The sequence below is a fragment of the Cydia amplana genome, chromosome 8, assembly GCF_948474715.1.
Source record: "Cydia amplana chromosome 8, ilCydAmpl1.1, whole genome shotgun sequence".
Classification (NCBI taxonomy): Eukaryota; Metazoa; Arthropoda; class Insecta; order Lepidoptera; family Tortricidae; genus Cydia; species Cydia amplana.
The window spans coordinates 533,009-557,532 of NC_086076.1; the positions used below are offsets into that span (position 1 = coordinate 533,009).

General features: G+C 37.8%; 1 long non-coding RNA gene across 1 annotated transcript in view; it reads right to left on the bottom strand.

Annotated features, from left to right (window-relative positions):
- The window catches only part of LOC134649993 (uncharacterized), a 347,929-nt gene that overhangs the window by 237,749 nt on the left and 85,656 nt on the right, over positions 1 to 24,524 (bottom strand). The gene's annotated exons all lie outside the window — the stretch shown is intronic.

A 24,524-nucleotide genomic window follows, 5' to 3' on the forward strand; every position in this document is an offset into this window, starting at 1 on the left:
AACCTCAGCTTGGGAACTATTTTAATGATGACGATTACGACTTTCTAAATATTCAGATTAAAAACTCCTAAATTGTAATGCCTACGCCAGTATTTACCAGTTGGCACAACACGCAAAAGTGGTCCCTTCCCCGTAAGGTTCCATACAGTATATACATATTTCCAATGTCTTTAAATGTCGGCAGAGCAAACATCAGATTGCTGGGTAAACAGTGGCGAACTAAAAGGTTTGCACGACTGATTGGCTGCCATGGCAAATAGAGATTCACAATATTTTAAAGTGTGTAGGTAGTTTTAAGTTTGTAGGTAGTGTGTGGGTGGGTAGGGCCGACAGAATAACTCAATGACAAACGCCACACTGCAGGCTAGCACGCACTGGGCCCAGGACAGAGCGGCGTGGAGAGCACTGCAATCGTCACGTTCCTTAGCCACGAGGATACGACAAGGAAGAAGAAAGTAGTTTTGAAGTGTACGTAGAAGATAAATGTATACTTATTAATTTGTAATGATATTATAGTAAGATGTTTTATCTAAGAACTTATAATGATTAAACAGAATTATGTGGAAGTTATAAAATAAAAAAACTAAACAGAGTCGTGACATTTTGTAGAACTTTCAGCAATACTAACATAGTAAAACTATGAAGAAGATTATAAGTTAAATAGGTGCATAGGTTGTTGCAAAATATTTTCTGTCAAAAAACCCCTTGTTCTTCTTTTGGAATAGGTACCTAATGGCGGTCTATCCTAAACAATTGAGACACATTTTCAGAATTAATTAGATTAACTGCTCAAAATCTGTGAACAGGAACGGATGGCAAACAAACCATAAAAAAAAAAACTTAATGTAGCTACTATTTTATTTCCCAATTTCCTTCACGAATGTAATGTTTCATAATAGTAATACGTATTATCAAAAACACAACATATATTAGTCGAATTGCCGAAACATAAAACAAGTGTAACTTGTCAATCATTTTAAAACCGCATACTTATCATAACATTTACTAAATACACCTCCGCAAACCGCAACTCAAGTTAAAAAGAACCTCCGTCCATCCAATCCTAAGGACCCACATGTCTTTTTAACGGCGTACAATTCTGTATTTGTCTTCGGCCGCAAGGGTACGGCCAACAAATGAGCGCATTAGCCCCATTAGGCGAGGGGAGGTAATTGATTCGCTCGCTTTTTTGCTGACCGTAAGTGCTGTGAAAACCGCATTCGTGGTTTTTTAGGTTTTGTTTTTTTGTTGACCTTTCACTGAGTAATGACGTTTTAATTGTGTTGAGCTGTTGCGTTTGTGGTTGAAGTAAGTACCTATGTTTAACTGTGGCCCCCCACTATTTTTATCATTTAGCAAATGCCATTGTTTATAATATCGATGTAATGATCATTTCATTTCATTAAAATAACATGTTTCATGTTTATTAAATAGGTAAAAGTATTTTTATACATGACGCGTGTATCTGACACTCCTTGAGTGTTAATTATCAGAACTAGTTTACTAAAAACTTGGATAAAATAATTTTTAAATTACTGAACTAATTTTTAAATCAAATATTTAGTTCGGTGGTGTTTTACCCTTCTAAAGTTAGTTGTAGAAGTAGGTACCTAAGTATTAAACTATAGTCATAACATTATTCCTTATGGTGTAGGAGGCAAACGAGCAGACTAATCGCCTGATGGTAAGAAATTACCGTCGCCCATGGACACCCGCAACATCAGAGGGGTTGTTTCTATGCACTTTTTTCTGTTATATATAGGCAAAAAAAACCGGCCGAGTGCGAGTCGGACTATATGCGAGTACATTAAGTCCGATTCACGCTTGACTGCATATTTCTAATAGGTTTTCCTGCCATCTATAGGTATGTAAAGAACTATTTTGTGTATTTTTTTTTTCAAAATGTTAGACCCAGCTTAGTAGTTTCGGAGATAAAGGGGGGAATGGTAATATTTTGGCTATTTTCTTAAATAACTTCTAACCTATGTATTTTAAAATTATATTTGATTTGGGTCACTAACTTACATTGCAACTTAATTGGTCCAGAAGTTTCCGAGAAAATAGGCTGTGACAGACGGACCGACAGACGCATGAGTGATCCTGTAAGGGTTCCGTTTTTGATGTGAAAACTTCTTTAGCGGCGCTGGGCACTTTTTGAGGTGGGGGAAAAATGATAAACTCGAGACAGCGTAAGGCGATCACGTGACCGTAAGATTTAGATGGCCACTCATTTAGATGGTATTTAAATCAATAAAAAAAACTCAATAACATTACATGAAAAAGGTTCTAATCATGTACGGGCTGAAATACGAGGATCTCACAGTTACATTCTAACTTTATATCACTCAAATATAATTCAATAAAGCTACATCTTGATGAAATCGCTAAATAAAAGTGAACTCTAGTACTGGTGAATAAAACTCAAAATATCATGACCTAATATATTTAGATGCGAGGTCTGCAAGGTAACTTTACAATTTCTATTCGAATTTTAAACAATTAACGCTACTTTGAATTTCGAATTTTAAACAAACTCACTGACCAGAAATTTCGGAACTAAAGTTTTTCAATAGAAAGGAGGATGGGTCAATTATAATTATATTGGATTAGTCATTGAGTTTTCACTTCTGTCGGCACTCCCGGACTGCAACCCGTTGTTTTTTTTTTCCTTTTGAGGTACGGAATCCAAAAAATATCTTAAAAGGCGTAATTGGCTACACTTACCTTCCCAAACACCTGTCTAATCCGACAAACTGGTGTCCGGTGGGACCGGACTGTCCGCCCACAAGATTCCGGGACGATTTCCCGGAAAAATACCCGGATAAGGGAATAGATTTAAGAAGGATGTCCTGAGGGTCGGTACTTATTGATAGTTTATTATCGGATTGGTGGGACGTTTTTTTATTTAACATCTTGATTTTCAATGAAGTGACTTTACGAGTTTTCGCCCGGGAGGCTATTGAATAGAATACAATAGAATAGAATATAATATATTCGTAAGCACAAACGAGACAATACATAATATAAAACAAAACACGAAATGGCCTCATCTCAGCATGTTGTTAGTGGCTTCCAGCGCTGGTCTTCCGATGGGACTATCAAGTGAGAAGAATCACGGAGGGTAACAGACAAGAAGAAAAAGACATAAATCAACATACATAATCATAATGGTCATTGAAATCTGTTCGTGGCTCGCGGTATATTACCTAAACTATAATGTAGCCTAAGAGACAGACAGACATATATTTAGCTATGTATATGTGTACTCGTAATAGAGCATGTGACAGTAATTGTTTCACATGAGGGATGAATCCGATAAGAGACTGGATGACGCCCGCGCTTACCTGTGGGGCCACTGAACTAGCGAATGGGTATATATTTTAGTATAGTCTGGCAAACACAATTTGTCAGTCAGGAAGCAGAAAAACTACACCTACTCATCCCTTTCTGTTGGGTGCTAGTACTGGCTTAAAACAAACACAGTATGATTTTCTCTGTCTAAGTCTGAAATGAGACAGTCCTGGGCCAAACTATATCAGTTTAGGTTATTGTCTTGCCTGTGGACATAATAAAATAAATGGACTTTTATAGCCTAATTATCTTGTCGAATCTATAAAGGCACATTTCAACTTTCTTTTTCTTTAAAACTGATTTATTATAACCCCAATATAATGTACGCAAATCATTGACATTTGTATTCTTCGTCATTCCACAGGAAAAACTACAGTTTTCCTAATGTTTTTTGATCCGGGTATTTAATACCTACCACTGGTATACACAGCAACATGACAGCAACATAACTGATATGATTCCAATATCATTCAAATGTCCATTTGATGTCAGGTGCACGTTCGAATTAGCCTGTTTGTTAAGGTACACACATCAGTTTGGTCGTAAAACGTTGTTTCTGTGGTTCGAGTATAAACTTTAACCGGACACTGGGCATTAAGTACACAACTATTTTGGTCGGTGTACTTTCGTTTGGGCCAAATACCTTTCGCCAAATTTCACTTCCCAACAAACTTATCGCAATAGTTTCATTTCCTAAAGGAACCTTTAGCAAACTTACACTTCGCATATAATTTATTTGGTCAAATTATCATTTAATTGGCATGATTTTACTTTGTCAAATGTTATTAGGACAAAAACTTATTTAGCAAACGTTTTTTATTGGCTAATATTATATTCGAAAAAGATATTTGATCAAATTGTCACTTCGCAAATTTGGCAAATAGGCATTTCTATTTAAATTTCAACCTAAATTTGTTTTTAATTAAATATATAAAAATTTTTGAATTTATATATTATTTCTACTCAGAATGAGTAGCTTTCTCAATTCTTACTGAGAAAAAATGTCCTCAAGTTTTTGGTGCATTTGTATGAAATTTTGGGGACACTTTTTTTCTCCTATTAGGGTCGAAAGAGCTCGTGATTCTGACTGGAAATAATATAAACAATCACAGTTCTGTGTAATGCAGATTGGAGGTAATCTTCATAAATGAAGTTATAGTGGGATCCCTTTGTTTCCCACATAATTATTGCTTCGAATTTCGATACTCAGAAATTGATATCCATATGATTTATGGACATAATCATCAATAGTCATAATTTTTGTTAAGTACAACGTTTCATTGTTCTAATATTAATGATCTATAATATTAAACACTATAATCACAAAAGTTATAAAACTGATGAGTATAACATTCAAAGATCTATCAATAATTATTCAGAAATATTTTAAGGCATATATTTCATCGTACTAATGGTCGTTAATCATATCTTTTTAATGTCATCCCTTTGTTTCCCATAAACATACTGTTTGGAATTTCGATTGTCAGAAAATGATATCCTTATGATTTATGGACATAAACATCAATGTTTATAATTTTTGTCAAGTATAATGTTTAATATTTATAATATTGAAGAGCTATAATATTAAACACTATAATCATAAAGATTATAAAATTGATGAGTATAACATTCAAAGGTGTAGGTATCAATAATTATTCAGAAATACTTTCAGGCTTATATTTTAACGGACTAATAGGTCCTTAATCATTATCGTTTTAATGACTAAAGTGAATTACGTCTAAGAAACCAAATCAATAACTTCCTTCATACTATGTCATTATTACTCTACTCTCTCTACTATTAGATATTTGAAAGTTCATTTCATTATGATTTTTCGATAATAATTATGTCTTATTAAAGTTATGATGAAAAACGTTATGAAATGATAAAAGACGATTTTACCTAATATAAATTACGTCTTAAGCGATCAGTATAGAAACGAATTAGAACAAAAGAAACTTATTTCCCCATCAGGTAGGTTCGTTAGTTACCTTGTGTCCCTCAGAGCGGAAATAGGAGCCCCGCCTAGCGGGGCTCCGTCGACTCGTTGGCGGGACAAAATGGCTTAATAAGCTACATGAAAAATAAGAAATGGCGGGAAATCAGTAATCCAAACAAAAAAAACCTGTTTCCTCAGCGAGGTTCGTTAGTTACCTTGTGTCCCTCAGAGCGGAAATACGAGCCCCGCGCAGCGGGGCTCCGTCTACTCGTTGGCGGGCCGAATTGGCTTAATATGCTACATGAAAAATAAGAAATGGCGGGAAATCAGTAAGCCAAACAAAAAAAACTTGTTTCCTCAGGTAGGTTCGTTAGTTACCTTGTATCCCTCAGAACGGAAATAGGAGCCCCGCGCAGCGGGGCTCCGTCGACTCGTTGGCGGGACGAATTGGCTTAATAAACTACATGAAAAATAAGAAATGGCGGGAAATCAGTAAGCCAAACAAAAAAAACCTGTTTCCTCAGGTAGGTTCGTTAGTTACATTGTGTCACTCAGAGCGGAAATAGGAGCCCCGCGTAGCGGGGCTCCGTCGACTCGTTGGCGGGACGAAATGGCTTAATAAGCTACATGAAAAATAAGAATTGGCGGGGAAATCAGTAAGCCAAACAAAAAAAAACCTGTTTCCTCAGGTAGGTTCGTTTAGTTACCTTGTGTCCCTCAGAGCGGAAATAGGAGCCCCGCGTAGCGGGGCTCCGTCAACTCGTTGGCGGGACGAAATGGCTTAATAAGCTACATGAAAAATAAGAATTGGCGGGGAAATTAGTAAGCCAAACAAAAAAAAACCTGTTTCCTCAGGTAGGTTCGTTAGTTACATTGTGTCACTCAGAGCGGAAATAGGAGCCCCGCGTAGCGGGGCTCCGTCGACTCGTTGGCGGGACGAAATGGCTTAATAAGCTACATGAAAAATAAGAATTGGCGGGGAAATCAGTAAGCCAAACAAAAAAAACCTGTTTCCTCAGCGAGGTTCGTTAGTTACCTTGTGTCCCTCAGAGCGGAAATACGAGCCCCGCGCAGCGGGGCTCCGTCGACTCATTGGTGGGCGGAATTGGCTTAATATGCTACATGAAAAATAAGAAATGGCGGGAAATCAGTAAGCCAAACAAAAAAAACCTGTTTCCTCAGTTAGGTTCGTTAGTTACCTTGTATCCCTCAGAACGGAAATAGGAGCTCCGCGCAGCGGGGCTCCGTCGACTCGTTTGCAGGACGAATTGGCTTAATAAACTACATGAAAAATAAGAAATGGCGGGAAATCAGTAAGCCAAACAAAAAAAACCTGTTTCCTCAGGTAGGTTCGTTAGTTACCTTGTGTCACTCAGAGCGGAAATAGGAGCCGTCGACTCGTTGGCGGGACGAAATGGCTTAATAAGCTACATAAAAAATACGAATTGGCGGGGAAATCAGTAAGCCAAACAAAAAAAAATCTGTTTCCTCAGGTAGGTTCGTTAGTTACCTTGTGTCCCTCAGAGCGGAAATAGCTCCGTCGACTCCTTGGCGGGACGAAATGGCTTAATATGCTACATGAAAAATAAGAAATGGCGGGAAATCAGTAAGCCAAACAAAAAAACCTGTTTCCTCAGTTAGGTTCGTTAGTTACCTTGTATCCCTCAGAACGGAAATAGGAGCCCCGCGCAGCGGGGCTCCGTCGACTCATTGGCGGGACGAAATGGCTTAATAAGCTACATGAAAAATAAGAATTGGCGGGGAAATCAGTAAGCCAAACAAAAAAACCTGTTTCCTCAGGTAGGTTCGTTAGTTACCTTGTGTCCCTCAGAGCGGAAATAGGAGCCCCGCGTAGCGGGGCTCCGTCGACTCGTTGGCGGGCGGAATTGGCTTAATATGCTACATGAAAAATAAGAAATGGCGGGAAATCAGTAAGCCAAACAAAAAAAACCTGTTTCCTCAGTTAGGTTCGTTAGTTACCTTGTATCCCTCAGAACGGAAATAGGAGCTCCGCGCAGCGGGGCTCCGTCGACTCGTTTGCAGGACGAATTGGCTTAATAAACTACATGAAAAATAAGAAATGGCGGGAAATCAGTAAGCCAAACAAAAAAAACCTGTTTCCTCAGGTAGGTTCGTTAGTTACCTTGTGTCACTCAGAGCGGAAATAGGAGCCCCGCGTAGCGGGGCTCCGTCGACTCGTTGGCGGGACGAAATGGCTTAATAAGCTACATAAAAAATAAGAATTGGCGGGGAAATCAGTAAGCCAAACAAAAAAAAATCTGTTTCCTCAGGTAGGTTCGTTAGTTACCTTGTGTCCCTCAGAGCGGAAATAGCTCCGTCGACTCCTTGGCGGGACGAAATGGCTTAATATGCTACATGAAAAATAAGAAATGGCGGGAAATCAGTAAGCCAAACAAAAAAACCTGTTTCCTCAGTTAGGTTCGTTAGTTACCTTGTATCCCTCAGAACGGAAATAGGAGCCCCGCGCAGCGGGGCTCCGTCGACTCATTGGCGGGACGAAATGGCTTAATAAGCTACATGAAAAATAAGAATTGGCGGGGAAATCAGTAAGCCAAACAAAAAAAAAACCTGTTTCCTCAGGTAGGTTCGTTAGTTACCTTGTGTCCCTCAGAGCGGAAATAGGAGCCCCGCGTAGCGGGGCTCCGTCGACTCGTTGGCGGGACGAAATGGCTTAATAAGCTACATGAAAAATAAGAATTGGCGGGGAAATCAGTAAGCCAAACAAAAAAAACCTGTTTTCTCAGGTAGGTTCGTTAGTTACCTTGTGTCCCTCAGAGCAGAAATAGGAGCCCCGCGTGGCGGGGTTCCGTCGACTCATTGGCGGGATGGAATGGCTTAATAAGCTACATAAAAATAAGAAATGGCGGGGAAATCAGTAGGCCAAACAAACGCGTGTATGTAAACAAGTAGGCATAATAATGTTATAGCTAACTAATCACGTGACTACCTAAGATTATAACCTGCGAAAAAAGTCCTTATAACAATTATTATAAAGCAAGTTTATTTGCCTTCAACATTATGTAATGGTATGGTAACATCTGGACATTCTGGACTTTGAATATAATGAGTAACAAATTTTATGGCTAACAATAAAGATGACCTACAAAAAACGGAAATGCAATTTGTAATGTTTAATTTTACAACTAATGATAATATGACTAATAATAATTATGATAGAAAACGTTACGGACTAAAAAAAATCGGAACATAATATTTATGGAAAGCAACAGAGACCTCCTACTTATCATTATAACCTGCGATAAAAGACCTTACAACAATTATTATAATCAAGTTTATTGCCTTCAACATTATGTAATGGTATACCATCTGGACTTTGAATATTATGAGTAACAAATTTTATGACTAACAATAATGATGACCTGCAAAAATCGGAACTCCAATTTATATTGTTAAATTTTATGACTATTGACAATATAATTAATAAAAATTATGATGGAAAACGTTATGGACTGATAAAATCGGAACAAAAAATTTATGTGAACCAATAGAGACCCAGTTATAGTAGGTACAATGCAGTACCAAAAAAAAAATACTATTTTAATGTTTATGGTTCAACAAATCACATCCGTTTGCGTAAAATATAACCAAAATGATAAAAATAAAACCACGGTCGGGATAAAGTATTTCTAATGAAATAAAAAATAAAAATACTGCAGGCCTTCTATTGGTATGTAAATTGTATGCCATGTAATATTTTGGGACATGTAAGTTATGCTTAATGATACATTTGACTAAATAATACTTGGTAAAATGAAACTTAACCAGGTAATTATTTGCTAAACAATATCTTGCCAAAAAAGACTATTGCTAACTGAAAAATTGCGATTAGTTGTTTTGCAATACATTTTTTTGGGAAATGATAATTTGGGATGTGATACTTTGGGAACCGTTTTTGGCCCATTCGTTAGTAAACCATTTTGGTCACACAACGCTTTTTTCTTGGCCCGAATATAAACTTTGGGCGGACACCGGGCAATGCACGCTGGGCGGGCGTAGACGTACTTTATACGCAACTACTCCATATACTTTCCAGATAAAGTTACACGAATTGTGCGTGAGTTTCAACCGTTTACATAAGTTTTGTCGAAACATGCTGTTTTCATGGCTTGAGTATAAACTTTGGGCGGACGGATAGGCATACTTTATACACAACTACTTGACATAACTATGAGATAGAGTTGCATCAATTGTGTGTGGTAAGTATATTAGTTTCAGATCAGTTTGCAGGACTTGTTTGAGTACGAATAACGTCTCCCTATAATACCTATTGATGTTAGTTAAAAAATAACATCGTACCTCTGACGTTGAGTCGTCGACTGTATGGTGTCTGTCGTATTTACAGTCGCCGTCAGATATATCGGAGCGACCAAGGTGCTCACAAATATCGGAACACGCATCTATTGTCAAGGCGTTAGAGTACGTGTTCAGATATTTGTGAACACTTCGGCCGCTCCGGTATATATGATGGCGACTGTACTAGAAAATCTAACCACATTTACCTTCAGCAACACATAAAGTAAAAATCAAACATTGATGACAACAATCAAAAGAGCCCAGTACAACAACTAAGTACCTACTCATTTCCATATTTAAATCTGACATTTAATTGCGGGTTAGATCTCAATCGGCGCGCGCAGTAGCGATACTCGGTGATTGACGGCGGCCAATTGGTTTCGTAGGCCTACTCTATAGTCCAGCCTCAACATAACATCAAAGAATAGACTTGAAGTAAAGAGGAACATAGATCAAGTACGGTAAAAGAAAAACTTCGTGTCGTATCAGGCTGTCAATGAGAAGACTACATGGAAATCGCTCCACCGAGAAAAGTCAAACTTTTACATAGGTATACATACAATGATGATGAATGGATAATAATATAATACATCAATACCTTTTATTGCACACGTCATAAAACAAAAAAAATAAGTAGAGAGAACACAAGTACAGACAACCTTTGGGTGGCGGTTAAAATTCGAAATTTTTTTTAGAATAAGTGATGCAAAGAAAACTGATACCTATTTACGTTGCCTTACTTGACTAAAACGTAGAACGTAAGTGTACTAGTACACGTAAACTTAAACATACAACATATTAGTACCTACATTACGATACAAGTGCGAAAAATAGTAAATTCGAAACGAGTGGCGATTAAATAAAACCACGAGTTGCGAATTACCTATTCGCAGATGTATCGTACAACGATTTACAGTAACATAATATGGCCCTTTAAATTTTCGACATAGTTGCGTAATGTGCTAATTATCGCACTAGTTCGGTAAAGTACATATGTACTGTAAAAACAAATATGAAACAATCACTTAGCAACAAAAAGCAAGTCTAGACTTGCTTTTTAAGTCGCTACTATGAATAAGTGTTAAGTAGTACAAAGCATGCCCATCGGATCGTTATAATGATGTTTTTTGTTGTTGTTCAAACATGTTCGGATACAATCTAAGTAGATGAGCTATTAATTATACCACGGTAACCGACAACATGGAGTCTTGTTCATTTATCCCGTCAAGGCGAATAGAAATAGGTTCAGATCGGAAAAAATACCATTAATTAATTACTTAGTAGAGTCTAACTATGCAAGTTTTCATTCCAAGTGCTCGTGCGTAAAGTATGGAGCTTATAAGGATATATGTATAAGCATTCTTACTGCCAAGTTTGTGCAAAGTTAGTGTGGTCATAATCTACTAGTTTTTGGTACCGTGTATCTCAAATAAAGACAATAGAGAATTATTAGGTTTTATTTCCTTTGGATACAACGAAACATACATACTTTACTGTAGAGATCCTCGTAATCAGTTCTAAAGTACACGTAAGGTACAAGTAAAGTACATTAGTTTAATAAGGGTGGAAGTTCTATGGGGAGGGGCCATAGCACTTCCACCCATTTTAACTAAACTTATAGATGCAACACGGCAAAAGTTGTGGTTATACCTAAAGAAGAAGCAAACATTCAGCTACCAGTTTCACAAGCGTAAAGACTAGACTGAGATTAAAAAACCTTGATTGAAAAAGACAGCCTCGTTTTTCAACTGTAAAAAAACGTAAGGCTCTTTATATGACTGTCGTGCCTTACCACTGTGCAAGAAGAACTAAATATTTCCATTTATCTCGTACACTCGGGCCGGATGGCTACATAGATGCCAGTGTCATAACTGACACTAGACACGCCACTCTTGCGCCGCTGTGATGCGGCAGATGTGTACGTGTCACTAAGATTCAGAAAAATTGTGATATTGGATGTGGTAGTTTACAGACTTCTATATAATAACATGGATATAAGATTGTGTCATGCTTGATGTTCAACTTTATAGGACTATTAACGCCACACATATTTCTCCAGGAAATGGATACGTTGAAAAATTGCCATATCCACAGCCTCCTATCTTCCACCCACGCAGCTTGACTTCTGTCGCAAATAAAGTTTATAGAAAGCTGAGAAAATGCGTCCACAAAAGCAAACACCAACCAAACCAAGCCCCAACAGTGGGTCACCAATATCAGGCTGAAAACATTAAATGATGAAAATTACCGCATCCACAGCTCCTATCTCCCACCCACGCAGCTTGACAGCTGTCGCGTAAAGGTTATAGAAAGCTGAGACAATGCGTCCACAATGGCCATTGTGCACCCGCGCGAGTCCTTCCTCACGTAATTAGCAGCGGCTACGCGAAAGCTGACGTGTTCGTCTACTAAACACTTCATTGGGATATCAACTAATGTAATAAGACAGTGTCATTGTCAGTACGTCGAAGAGACGGAAAACCACGAGCCAGATGGTCGGACGACATTATAAAGGCGGCAGAGCCGACCTGGCGGTCTAGCATGAGTTGCGTTCTCGCGCGCGACCATACTTGAAGTCGCGCTTGATGGATGGAGTCGCGCGCGAGAACGCAACTTATGCTAGACCGCCTGGTATAGAACCGCCCGCCCGCATACAGAACAACATGGAAATCCATGAAAGAGGCATATGTTCAGCAGTGGGCGCAAATATGCTGAAAAGAGAGAGAGAGAGAGATTGGCCTTTTCACAGGAAAAAACTGTAATCGGTACGAACCTCATCAAAGCTATTCGCACGCATCCAGAAACTAAATCGGCAAAAAGCTTCGTCAAAATACATACACTAATACATACGTGTTTCATCTGAATTAATGATAGTTTCCATGTTGGTAAGTTCATTATAGCCTTTCAGTAGACATTCAGTTCGTAATTCGGCGGGTAGACGTTCTTGATAAGTAAGTTTTTACATGAAAGTGCCATACGATGCCGCACTGTTCTGACTCTTCCTGTTGATCTTATTAGTAATATAATATATAACGCCCAAGAGGTCTGATATCAAGTCCCTTGTTACAAAAAATTCTGTATTATTGCTCTAGAGCACAGACAGTACCTACAGATAGGTAGAGCATTAAGTCTTAGTATCAACGCGTTCACCTTCCTTCATTAGTTATTACATAAGGATTGTATATAGAGGCTTATCTCGAAGGTTTTATAGCTACAAGGAACCGTGAAGGTCGCCACGTCACGATTTGCGTGCACGCATGCGCAGTGAAACCATTATTATCAGTTGTTTAACCGTAAAGAAACGTATAGACACTAAAAAGTAATTGCAGTTTTTCACTTAATGCTTGAAGCGTTATCGCCACAAACCCCTACGAAATATTTTGTTAAAAATCAATAAAAAGTGTTATGGGATGATTTGAATTATGTATCGCAATTAATCAAAGGTTTTCCGGAGGATCGATGTTTAGTGACAAGACCGTCAAACAGTATACAACGAAGTTTTATTTCACTCTACATACTGGTGAATTTTGAAGCATCGACATGCGATGAATTACCATAGCAGTATACATAATATTAGTTTTTTGACCGTTAAATAATAATAATTCTGTCTATATCCCCTTGCTGGGCGCAGACCTCTGAGTGTGCAGGAGGGCTTGGGCTATATAGCTATCTATATCCCCACACAGGCACAATGCGGGTTTTGAATTGACCTTTGAATTTCTTCGCAAATGTATGCAGGTTTTCTTATGTTTTTCTTCACCGAAAAGCCAGACTTGACTGTTATTTATTGCGGATATTTTTTTATTGAGTTTTGATACTAAAAACTTCTTATACATTAAAAAAGTATGACGTAACAAAAGTGCACGGTTATAATGAAGTCAATATACTGCACATATTATTTTTACTTCGCTTACCTGTATCAGTGTTATCTGCTTGACTTAGGATATTGTCCGTTGATGTATTATGTGATAGCAATAAATCACGAAACTATAATTACTAATGTGCCAAGAGATCTTAATCGATGATTGAACTGATGCATTATGAACAGCAACACTCGAAATTTACCTTTGGTGGACCTTATGTGTTTGTAATAAAATTTACAAGTACAGTATAATAACGCATTTAGGACGCTGGTGGGGCTGCCACGATGTTGCAGCGCGTCAGGGATGTTGGCGGAGGCGCATGTGTCGTGTTTTAAAGCTACCCTGCGCCTGCGAGCCGCGTCCCTGGGGGGCGATTTTTGAATTTCGATCGCTCGATTTCGTCACTCGAAAATCGGTGGAAAACGGCGAAATGCTGAGTTTTGAAATACGAGTGATAGAAATTGGGAATCTATTGGTATTGACCACACGTTTTCAATTCTATTAGAAAAATTTACAGGCCTAGTAGTGGAGATATTACTGAACGAAATACACGAAATCGAGCGGTCGAATTTCAAAAATCGGTCCCCTGGTGCGACGCGTGCGCGCCAGCTCCACAGCGTCCTGGAAATGATTGCGGACAAGTTCTGTCCGTACATCACATTTTACACACATTGAGAAGTAGATCATGGTTGTCAATGTGCCTACCACGGTTGCTGTAATGTTTTATATTTTAATGTTTGTGTTTGATGTTGATATGTTGCTACTTAAATTTTGTACTTATGAGTCACACAGTTACTTGAAATAAATGAATTTTAATTAATTTAATTTAGCAAATTTTTGACGTATAGCTACTCGTATTAAAATTCGACTTCAGCCAGGCTTCGAAGCCAGGCGCCATAGCCTATATTATGTCGATTCTTTATTACAGTAATTACTCACTTGATAACCAAGATATTACAGGCCAATTATTAATAAAACTAGTTATACAATAATTACGTCTTATCTTTAGTATCGTAAAATTTAATTACTGCATATTATTCTAATTAATAGTGTTTACCTACTTAAATCGTTGTCCGTTTATTTTATAGTTAGGTATAGATATTAATTATTAGTGTAGACCCGGGACAATTGAAACAAGTTATGATTGAAACATGTCAAATTTCTCGAAAACTACAAGAACAAACAGTATTACTTATGTACAAGATATAATTATGGTACATATGAACGTGAACTAGCGATATATCTCTATTAGCAAAAAAATCCAGAGTGGCAGATATTTTTGGAGCGTTGTTTGATCCGCTAGGTACTATTTCTACTGACTGTACACTTTATAGTCACATTAGTAAACAATAAATTCAACACTGCCGCAAACGTATCAAGCCTCGTATTTGTCACAACTGTCATAGCTAACCATATGCGAGCTTTAAAAGCCATAAATCGTAGTATGTTAATTCATCAACATGCATAAACATATGCAGCGGCATAAACATAGTGCTATATTTCACTCGGCCATTAATTTGAGATCTGTATGCTAATGAAATTGATAGAAAAATTGGTTTGTCTGTTTAGGTTTTTATTGTTTTATTAGTTGTTGTAATATAATAACAAAACAAATAAATAAATACTACGGGGACATCTTACACAGATCAACCTAGCCCCAAACTAAGCAAAGCTTGTATTATGGGTGCTAGGCGACGATATACATACTTAATATACATAGAAAACCCCATGACTCGGTAACAAATATTTGTGTTCATCAGACAAATAAACCGGGATTCGAACCCAGGACCATCGGCTTCGCAGGCGGGTCACTACCCACTAGGCCAGATGAATAATATTCAAATGAGATCTTGTCCGACCGTTTTGTTTTTCCCCCCTTCTGAACTTTGTGATTGTTCAGGTTTCCAACTTTTCACACCAGGAAAACAGGCTGTGATCTTCTAGAGCAGGTCCCCGGTTATGCTGCTCCAAATTAAAAAAATACATTGTTTTGTGCCAGTAGGTACCTACTGTATTTCACTTCAGTTGTTTAGTGCTTGTCCTACGAGTGACAAAGAACAAGTCATACGCCGAAGGCTTCCGGGTTCGCTGTCACTAAACATCGATTTCATTGGGGCTAGTTGCGCCAACGACAATTGACGAACGGCAATCAGCAACTATGAAACTTCCGTACGATCAAATTTAAATTTAAATTTAAATTCAAATTTAAATTTAGTGACACGCGGTAGTGTGACAAGCTTAGTCAGATTTCTGTACACCTATACATAGTAGGTACTACAGTAGTAACTATAGTCTGTGCTCTACCTAAAATACCATCTACACAGGAATCCAATATGATAAGTTGCTGCCCTATAATCCTGCAATTCGGACAGGTCTGAGTCTAGATGCCGTATTTGGCAAACTTAGAGTGGGCCAGTGTTGATTTGGACTGGATCTCGCACCTGTTTTCTGGCTTGTTCCGATTGGTTAGCGGGCGGGTTAGGATCTCGAGAGTCGAGACCAATGTTCCATGACCTCGAGTTCAGTCCATGACGCATACTTGAAACCTTTGCGTAGCCTCATCCTACACATTCATGCAACTAGACATGAACTCTCACTCAACTAATTCCTAAATCCATTAGCAAATCCATTCGCGCTCCGCATTCGCGAATCTGACAGCCCCTGTGCATTTAAACCTTTGAACATTAAAATTTAAGAATCATTTGTAATTTCAGTGGCCAGAAAATCCAAGAGCGAACCTACAAATAATTCGCCTATCCCGTGCTCGCTATGTGATTATAATGATACTCCGATTTTGGATCTAGTTTGGGTGTTTCTGTCAGCTTGTCAAGATAAATGGTAAGGTGTTATGAAATTGAGTGCGCTCCTTAAATCAATATTATTTTAGTTAAAGAACACTACAGAAACATTCCGTAAAAGAACCAAAGAGTCATAGCTTAAACAAAGGCTTAAATTACAGGGAGCCTAATAACCAAGATAGATAGATAGAATACTCTTTAAAGAAAAGAACAATTGATTAAATATAGAGGCAGACAACAGGCGTTCTTATCGCTAAAGAGCGACCTCTTCTAGACAACCTTTGGGTAGCGCAAACAGAGAAATAATCGAAAAGGTAGGTGTTGCAAAAGCATTATGGAGCCACCAAGATTGCAATCTTTGATAGAAAACGCCAACCGAAACCTAAATATGGACATTCGGTTGTTGCGCAGCTCCTTTTGAGCATATTTTAGGTAGCCTGATGGTGATGATGATGATGGAAAACTTGCATGCATATTTTCCACGCCCGCAGCCGCCGGACAAACTAGTCTGTCAATTGAATGACAGCGAATATCGATAGCACTCCAGATAATTCCATGCGCACTTTAAACAGCCAATCAAAAAACAATATCCATTACTGGCTCCTCCATTATTGATGCAGTTTTAACCTGGCCAGAAACGGGGTAATACGGAAACCGTGTAAGTATTTACAATTCAATTATTCTATTTTAGATATTTTCCGATTAAGCGCATACGTTAATTATGTGAATACGTAAATTCAGGGATAAAGTGGTAGCCATTTTGCTGGATTCAGAACGTAGCTTAAACACACACGAATATAGTGTACGTCTATCCTTATAATTTCATTACGCTACAGGATTCCTTAAATTCACTTACTATTTTACCAAAAGATAAGTCGATTTGTCTTTATTGAACGGGTAAAAGGACTATAATACATATTTCTAATAGACTACAATTTCTGAAATTAATTTTGACTAGGTTATTGAACCTAGTTGGATATTCCTAAGTATTTACTTTAATACATCACATAATATATTATGAAAGTACAAATCCTAAGTTAACAATCTAATTTTAACAAATTTATATCTACGCGTGCGTATATTGTAATAACTATTTGAAGTACCTAATCATTACAAACATCCTATAAAATAAGATAACCAATCATAGGATTCAGACGAAATTGTCCAAAAATCAACCGTCTTATTATAAATAGGCAGCTTACTTCCTAATTTCGCCGGGAGATATTTTGAGCCGCAACAATTTCCTCGGAATCCCGGGATTGCCCGGGACGCGAATGCCGGGAATTCCCGACGATTAATCAAGGGCAACACTTCATCGCGATTATAAGCTTTTAAATATCGGGGGTGTAAATTAGCTGGTGGAGAGGGTAGGTATCGATATTTTTGGGTTAAATAAGGACGGGAAATTATATCGAAAGGGTAATAATACATAATATAATTAACGAGAAATAATCATAACAACCGAAAAATTGTCATGAAGTCCTGATGATATTTAAGCGGACTTTTGGCTCCAAGATAGTACCTACCCAAACGCTAAGATCAGGATGAGATGTTTTTTGTTCTAGTAGGCTTTTTGATGTAGTTATTATAAAAAATCAACTGTAATGGTGTAAAGAAAATTATACAAATTAATTCATCATCATCATAATTAAGAGCATGGCTCTTGTCGGTGGAGTATGCGCCAGTTTTCGCGGTCTTCGGCCGGTTCTTTAAATTAAAAAAAATTAAAAAAAGGTCACTTTAAACACGATATTTTATTAACTTCCTACATTAAAAAGAAGACTTACAGGCCAATTCGAACATGCACCTGACATCAAACCGATATCTAAGTGATAGTACTTAAAATATTATTTTAAAAGTACTTACATGGGAACAATCATCGATATTTCGGTATCACTGCCCATACCCAACCCTTCCCCGCCGGCGGCGCAGCGGAACGGTTAACTAAATTAAACTGAGTGTGAACCGCCGCAGGGTTAACTATTCCATTTCGTTTATTGCGCAATTCCCTTAACCCTCTCTTAATAAAGATATAGGGCCTATTAGCGCGTTTTTAAATACGGTATGCCGATGACGTAGTTAATGGTCGCCTCGGGAGGCCACCTGCAACTTGATAGAGTAGGTAGACGATTAAATATGCCATTAATCCCATTCCATTTCGGGAAAATATGTTCTAATTATTATTTATTATTTATCTTATACTGCAGTGATTTAACTAGTGTAATTATGCACTCCAAATTCCATATATATGCCGACGATCTTCAAATTTATATTCATTGCTACAGGAAAAACTGCGAGAGTCAAATTAATAAGCTCAATGAGGATTTGGAGCGCGTATTTAATTGGTCACACTCAAACTCACTTCATTTAAATCCGACAAAATCCAAATACATTATTCTAGGGTCTAAAAATCAAATTGATAATATATCTAAGTCTTACTTGCTAGTACATATAAACAATGAACCCTTAGAACGTGTCCAGGAGGCGCGTAACCTGGGAATCGTCATGGATGGCGAACTCCGGTTTGAAACGCATGTGCAGAACACAATACGCAACTGCTTCTACCGACTGAAAGTCTTGTACAAAATACGCGAATTCTTACATGTTGAGCTTAGAGTTAAACTCTGTGAGGCGCTGGTGCTCTCAACACTGAACTATGGCGATATAGTGTACGGGCCGCGCTTATTGTCACGCACGCAGCGGCTGATTCAGCGAGTACAAAATGCCTGTGCGCGATTCTGTTATAACATTCCGCCGCGGGCTCACGTGACGCCATATTTAAATCAAAATCGTGTGTTGAGAATGTCTGCTCGCCAAACACTCCATTTAGCAATCTTGGTCTTCGGTGTTGTCAACAAACAGATGCCATCCTACCTCTACAACAAGCTTTTATGGTCACGTAACTCCAGGTCCAACGAGGTTAGGTCTGCAAGGTTTCTTCAGCTTGTCTGTCCTCCTCACCAGACAGCAGCGTTTCGTGGTAGTTTTAGGTGTGCTGCCGCGAAGTGCTGGAACTTAATTCCGCCGCCGATCCGTGCACTGAAATCTCTTAACACTTTTAAATCTAAATTTCGAGCATACTTGTTGAACGTACAAACTACATAATTGTCTCCTTCCTGTCGCCTGCTTGCTTACCTACCCAGTAACTCCAGTATGCAAGCCAACAACGGTCCGCAACGTTAAGCATGCTAAAATGCTGAACTACTGTTTAATTTAAGTTTATTCTTGGTTGTAGTTTCCCTCTTTTATTGTATGTATTTTGTAATCTGTGTCTGAATTGTGTGTTGCCACTCGTTTAGTCTTAGTTTAGAACTTTAGATGTAGATTAGTTTTAAGTCAGGTACCCACTGAAAATCAGCGTCATGGCTTGCCGTGGCATTATGCTGAGTGGGGATCCTGTTTAGCATCTAAGTTGTTTGTGTTACTTGTATTGTGTGTTACTTGTACCTGATGCTAAATAAATGTATTTCTTCTTCTTCTTCTTCTTCTTCTTCTAATGCATGAGAAATAAAATCTTGAAACTCTATATTTTCATGAGGCTTGACTAGGGTTTGCAAGATCCGTCAATTTTTCGGATCCGGATATTTCGGATATTAAAATTTGACGGATCCGGATATCCGGATAATTCGGATAATACGGATCTGTATCAAGAAAGGTGACGAAATTTACAACTTACATACAAGGAACAGCTAGTAAAATGTAAAATGTTCATATTTTAGTTAATTACAATTATTATTAATTATTATTATTATCTCAAAACGATATAAATAAGTATAATAAGATATTCAGTGTAGTCTTAATTAGGTATTCCTATTAATAATATTATGTATTTTTTTTTAGGAGGCTGTAGTCGATTTGTAACCGAAAACGCCAAAAATGAAGTAATTAAAGCAAATTTATTTCTATATATCTGCTCAGAAGAATTAATTCTAAAGGTGCCTAAAAACACCGCTTTAACTTCGGCGTTTTTTCTTAAATTTGCCATTATAAGCTCACAAAATAGAAAATGGAGAAAAAGTTACATTTATGTACTTTTATTATTTTATACCGGTGTGGTGTGATATAATTTATACTATTAAAAAACGTACTTCCTTTACCTTGGTAAAATAGCTATACCCTCAGTCGTTCGACTGGGAAAAATCCCTTAGAAAAAGTATCTAACTCATTTATTCAGTCCCCATTACAACAATCTTCCATTATAGGTATATATAAATCCAGTTAATTACTGCAAAATAATGTAAAATTACTACAAAAGTTTCGGGAAATTAAGAAATTTGGGCTACAGCTTCTTAATAACGAGAAAAAAATATCAATATTAGTTACTCAGTTAGCAGCACATGTTATTTATGTTAACAGAAGACTGGGAACCGACACGATAACACAAAAAAGTCACTGATAACAACACGCACAAGCACTAATGATGTTCCAGGTAGACGACCCAAAGGTGACTGAGCGAAAACCTGATAACAATTACTTTAAAACATACAAATATTTACCCTTATTCCAGTCAGGAGGCTTGCATGTAGCTCGTTTTAATACTGTTACTGTTACTACTGTTTAGTTTAAGCAATATTTGTATTTATTTTATGACATTATCGCGTACCAATAACGCGACCAATGCAATATTTAACGGATCCGTGAGATCCGAAATATCCGGATCCTATGAGACGTTGGATCCGGATCTTAGATTTGACGGATATCCGGATATTTCGGATATCCGGATATCCGGATCTCAAACCCTAGGCTTGACTAACTTATCAAAAGATGTGATGTGATAAGGGTCGGTTGCACCAAACCGTCTGTCACCGTTAAAGCGTTCGCTAAATTTTATTGTACCTATGGGAAGTTTAATAGATCTCTGCTACGTGACGTTGATCAGTCTGTTAACTATAGTTGGTGGAATTGAGCCCGTACCATGAGTCACTGACAGTGTCAAAACTGACATTTACGCTATCGAGAACGTAATTTACTTTCTATACATCTCGTTTGTACAAACATGCGAGTACGAGCGAGATGTGTAGAAAGTAAATTACGTTCTCGACGGCGTTTATGTCAGTGCCAAACTGATGGTAGCCGTACTGGCTCTAAGAGATTTGTTAAAAGAAGCGTGTTGGAAAATGTTTAAAAGTGACGTTCGGACAGCGTTCGGATGTCAGCTACAACAGTAGCTGCGGTATCGTCGCCGCTGCTGTATCTGTCAATTTACTTGATAAAATGAGTGTCATTTGCCGCTGCGAAAATTACGTTCATTCCGACACTCATCATCGTCGACGAAAACTAATAACATACATAGGTGCATATGTAGAAGATGTATGTTACTTTAATATTCATGTTATTTTAATATGTCGTTTTAAAACGAGAGCGTAATTTTGATTGTATGGAAGCGGCCAGGTTCGTGTGACCCCTAAGTTCCGGTCCAACGAAATAGGAGAACTTTCAACCGGGACCTGCGTCAACATCGACACTCGATTAGCTGGCGTATCAGCGATAAACGACCTCGTGGTAATTATCGATTCGCCCGACGTGTCCCATTTCCTCTAAATTATAGGATTCGACGCGTTCTGCGTTTGCGCACGTGGGTATTGTAGACGGGCGGTTGAGACGAGCGTTTTTGTAAACTACGCCAGCGATAAACTTACGGATGAATAAATAGAAAGCGAGGTTAATTATACCTATCCAAATAATAAATTAATCTGTTAACTGTCATTAGTATGTAATACTAATTATATGGCCTCCTATAATACCTTAGACAGGATTTCAACCAATTGGTTTAAAATTGTTTGGACGACAATAATCGAAAATATTAAAAACCGGCCAAGTGCGAGTCGGACTCGCGCACGGAGGGTTCCGCACCATCAACAAAAAATAGAGCAAAACAAGCAAAAAAACAAGCAAAAAAACGATCACCCATCCGAGTACTGACCCCGCCCGACGTTGCTTAACTTCGGTCAAAAATCACGTTTGTTGTATGGGAGCCCCACTTAAATCTTTATTTTATTCTGTTTTTAGTATTTGTTGTTATAGCGGCAACAGAAATACATCATCTGTGAAAATTTCAACTGTCTAGCTATCACGGTTCGTGAGATACAGCCTGGTGACAGACGGACGGACGGACCGACAGCGGAGTCTTAGTAATAGGGTCCCGTTTTTACCCTTTGGGTACGGAACCCTAAAAAGAACTAGGTTAATTTAAGTTCAAATTAAGCAGAGTATTTGATTTTTACAATCTGACAAGATTTTATTTAGTGTCGCTACAAGCCAGCTTGCGGCAATAAATGTGCATACGTCATACATATATAGTCAAATAAAATGTCAGTAGCTGTATTGTTGTATGCTACGAAATTGTTCATCCTTTTATTATTTTATTTTATATTGTATTTTAAAAAAATGTTGCATCTTTGTAGTAAAACCGTTTTCATCTTGTTTTATCGATAACATTCAATGACTTGCAACGTCTGTTGTCATTCTCCGTAGTAATAAAACAAATTCCACTGAAAATCCGTAACATAGCGATTGCCTCATCTTGCCGGGGTATAACAAAAGCGGCCAAGTGCGAGTCGGACTCGCCCATGAAGGGTTCCGTATTTAGGCGATTTATGACGTATTAAAAAAAAACTACTTACTAGATCTCGTTCAAACCAATTTTCGGTGGAAGTTTACATGGTAATGTACATCATATATTTTTTTTAGTTTTATCATTCTCTTATTTTAGAAGTTACAGGGGGGGGGACACACATTTTACCACTTTGGAAGTGTCTCTCGCGCAAACTATTCAGTTTAGAAAAAAATGATATTAGAAACCTCAATATGATTTTTGAAGACCTATCCATAGATAACCCACACGTATGGGTTTGATGAAAAAAAAAAATTTGAGTTTCAGTTCGAAGTATGGGGACCCCCAAAAATTTATTGTTTTTTTTCCATTTTTGTGTGAAAATCTTAATGCGGTTCACAGAATACATCTACTTACCAAGTTTCAACAGTATAGTTCTTATAGTTTCGGAGAAAAGTGGCTGTGACATACGGACGGACAGACAGACGGACAGACGGACAGACGGACAGACGGACAGACAGACAGACAGACAGACAGACAGACATGACGAATCTATAAGGGTTCCGTTTTTTGCCATTTGGCTACGGAACCCTAAAAATGATAAATTTAATGCCTAATCCAGAGGCCGCGAGATCGGTGAGACTTGATCTGGATTAAGGCAATATTTTTTCACTTTAAATTTATTCTATGCTTAATAACATCGTTCGCCAATATTTCTGCTTTTTAAAAATGTATTAAAAATTATTGCCTCGCTTGAGAGATACTGATGTCTTAATTCTGCGGAACTGTCCATATACACACAATTATTCGCTATGACAAAGTTGTTCAATTGAATACCAATGGATTGGATAATTTACGCCTGGCCTAAATTAAAATCATATTATTATCCTTACACTTCATAATCAAATAATTCCATACCATAAATAAACTAAGTACTTACTGTTTTTCCTAGATAAGAAGAAATCAACCACATTTTCACATTAACGTCACGTCTTATAAAACCCTTAAATCAAGCCCCTTCTAATCCGGGGACAAACAATAACCGGGACGTGAAACATTCAGAAATAATCGGAATCAGTAGCATATATCAACGCGCCGCGGTAAATCTTCCTATCTGCCTAACTGTAACATATAGCGGTGGCGCTAGCATGCTCTGATATTTATTTTGTCATTTGGTTTTTGAGACTACATACTTCAAATTATGTACCTACGATTGTTAAGTTCCAATTATGAATTTTCTTTGGTACTTAGACCTTCATTTACAAATATGGGGTACGAAAACGTAAAAACAAAACTGCTTTCCGATTAACTTTGACGTTGTATTAGATTATAATACTCGTAATTATTTATTACTCTGTAGCTTATCTTTTGAAACATTTGGATATAACAAAAGGTAACTACGTAATTTAATTTATAATTACTCAAGTTTTCATCTTAGCTAGGTAATGACTGAAACTTTACCCGTTTAGCATACCAATTATTCAATTATGTGCGACAGGGCATTAAATATCACTGTTATTAATTTCCAAAAAATGTTTTTACAGCAATGAAAACAGGCGGCCTAGCCAAGGCTCAAGGTGACGATCGCTTGCGCTTCGCCATCGAATCGCTGTGTCTCTCTATCACTCTTCCATATTAGTGCGACAGTGACAGTTGCGTTTCGATCGCTACGGAGCGTAAACGAT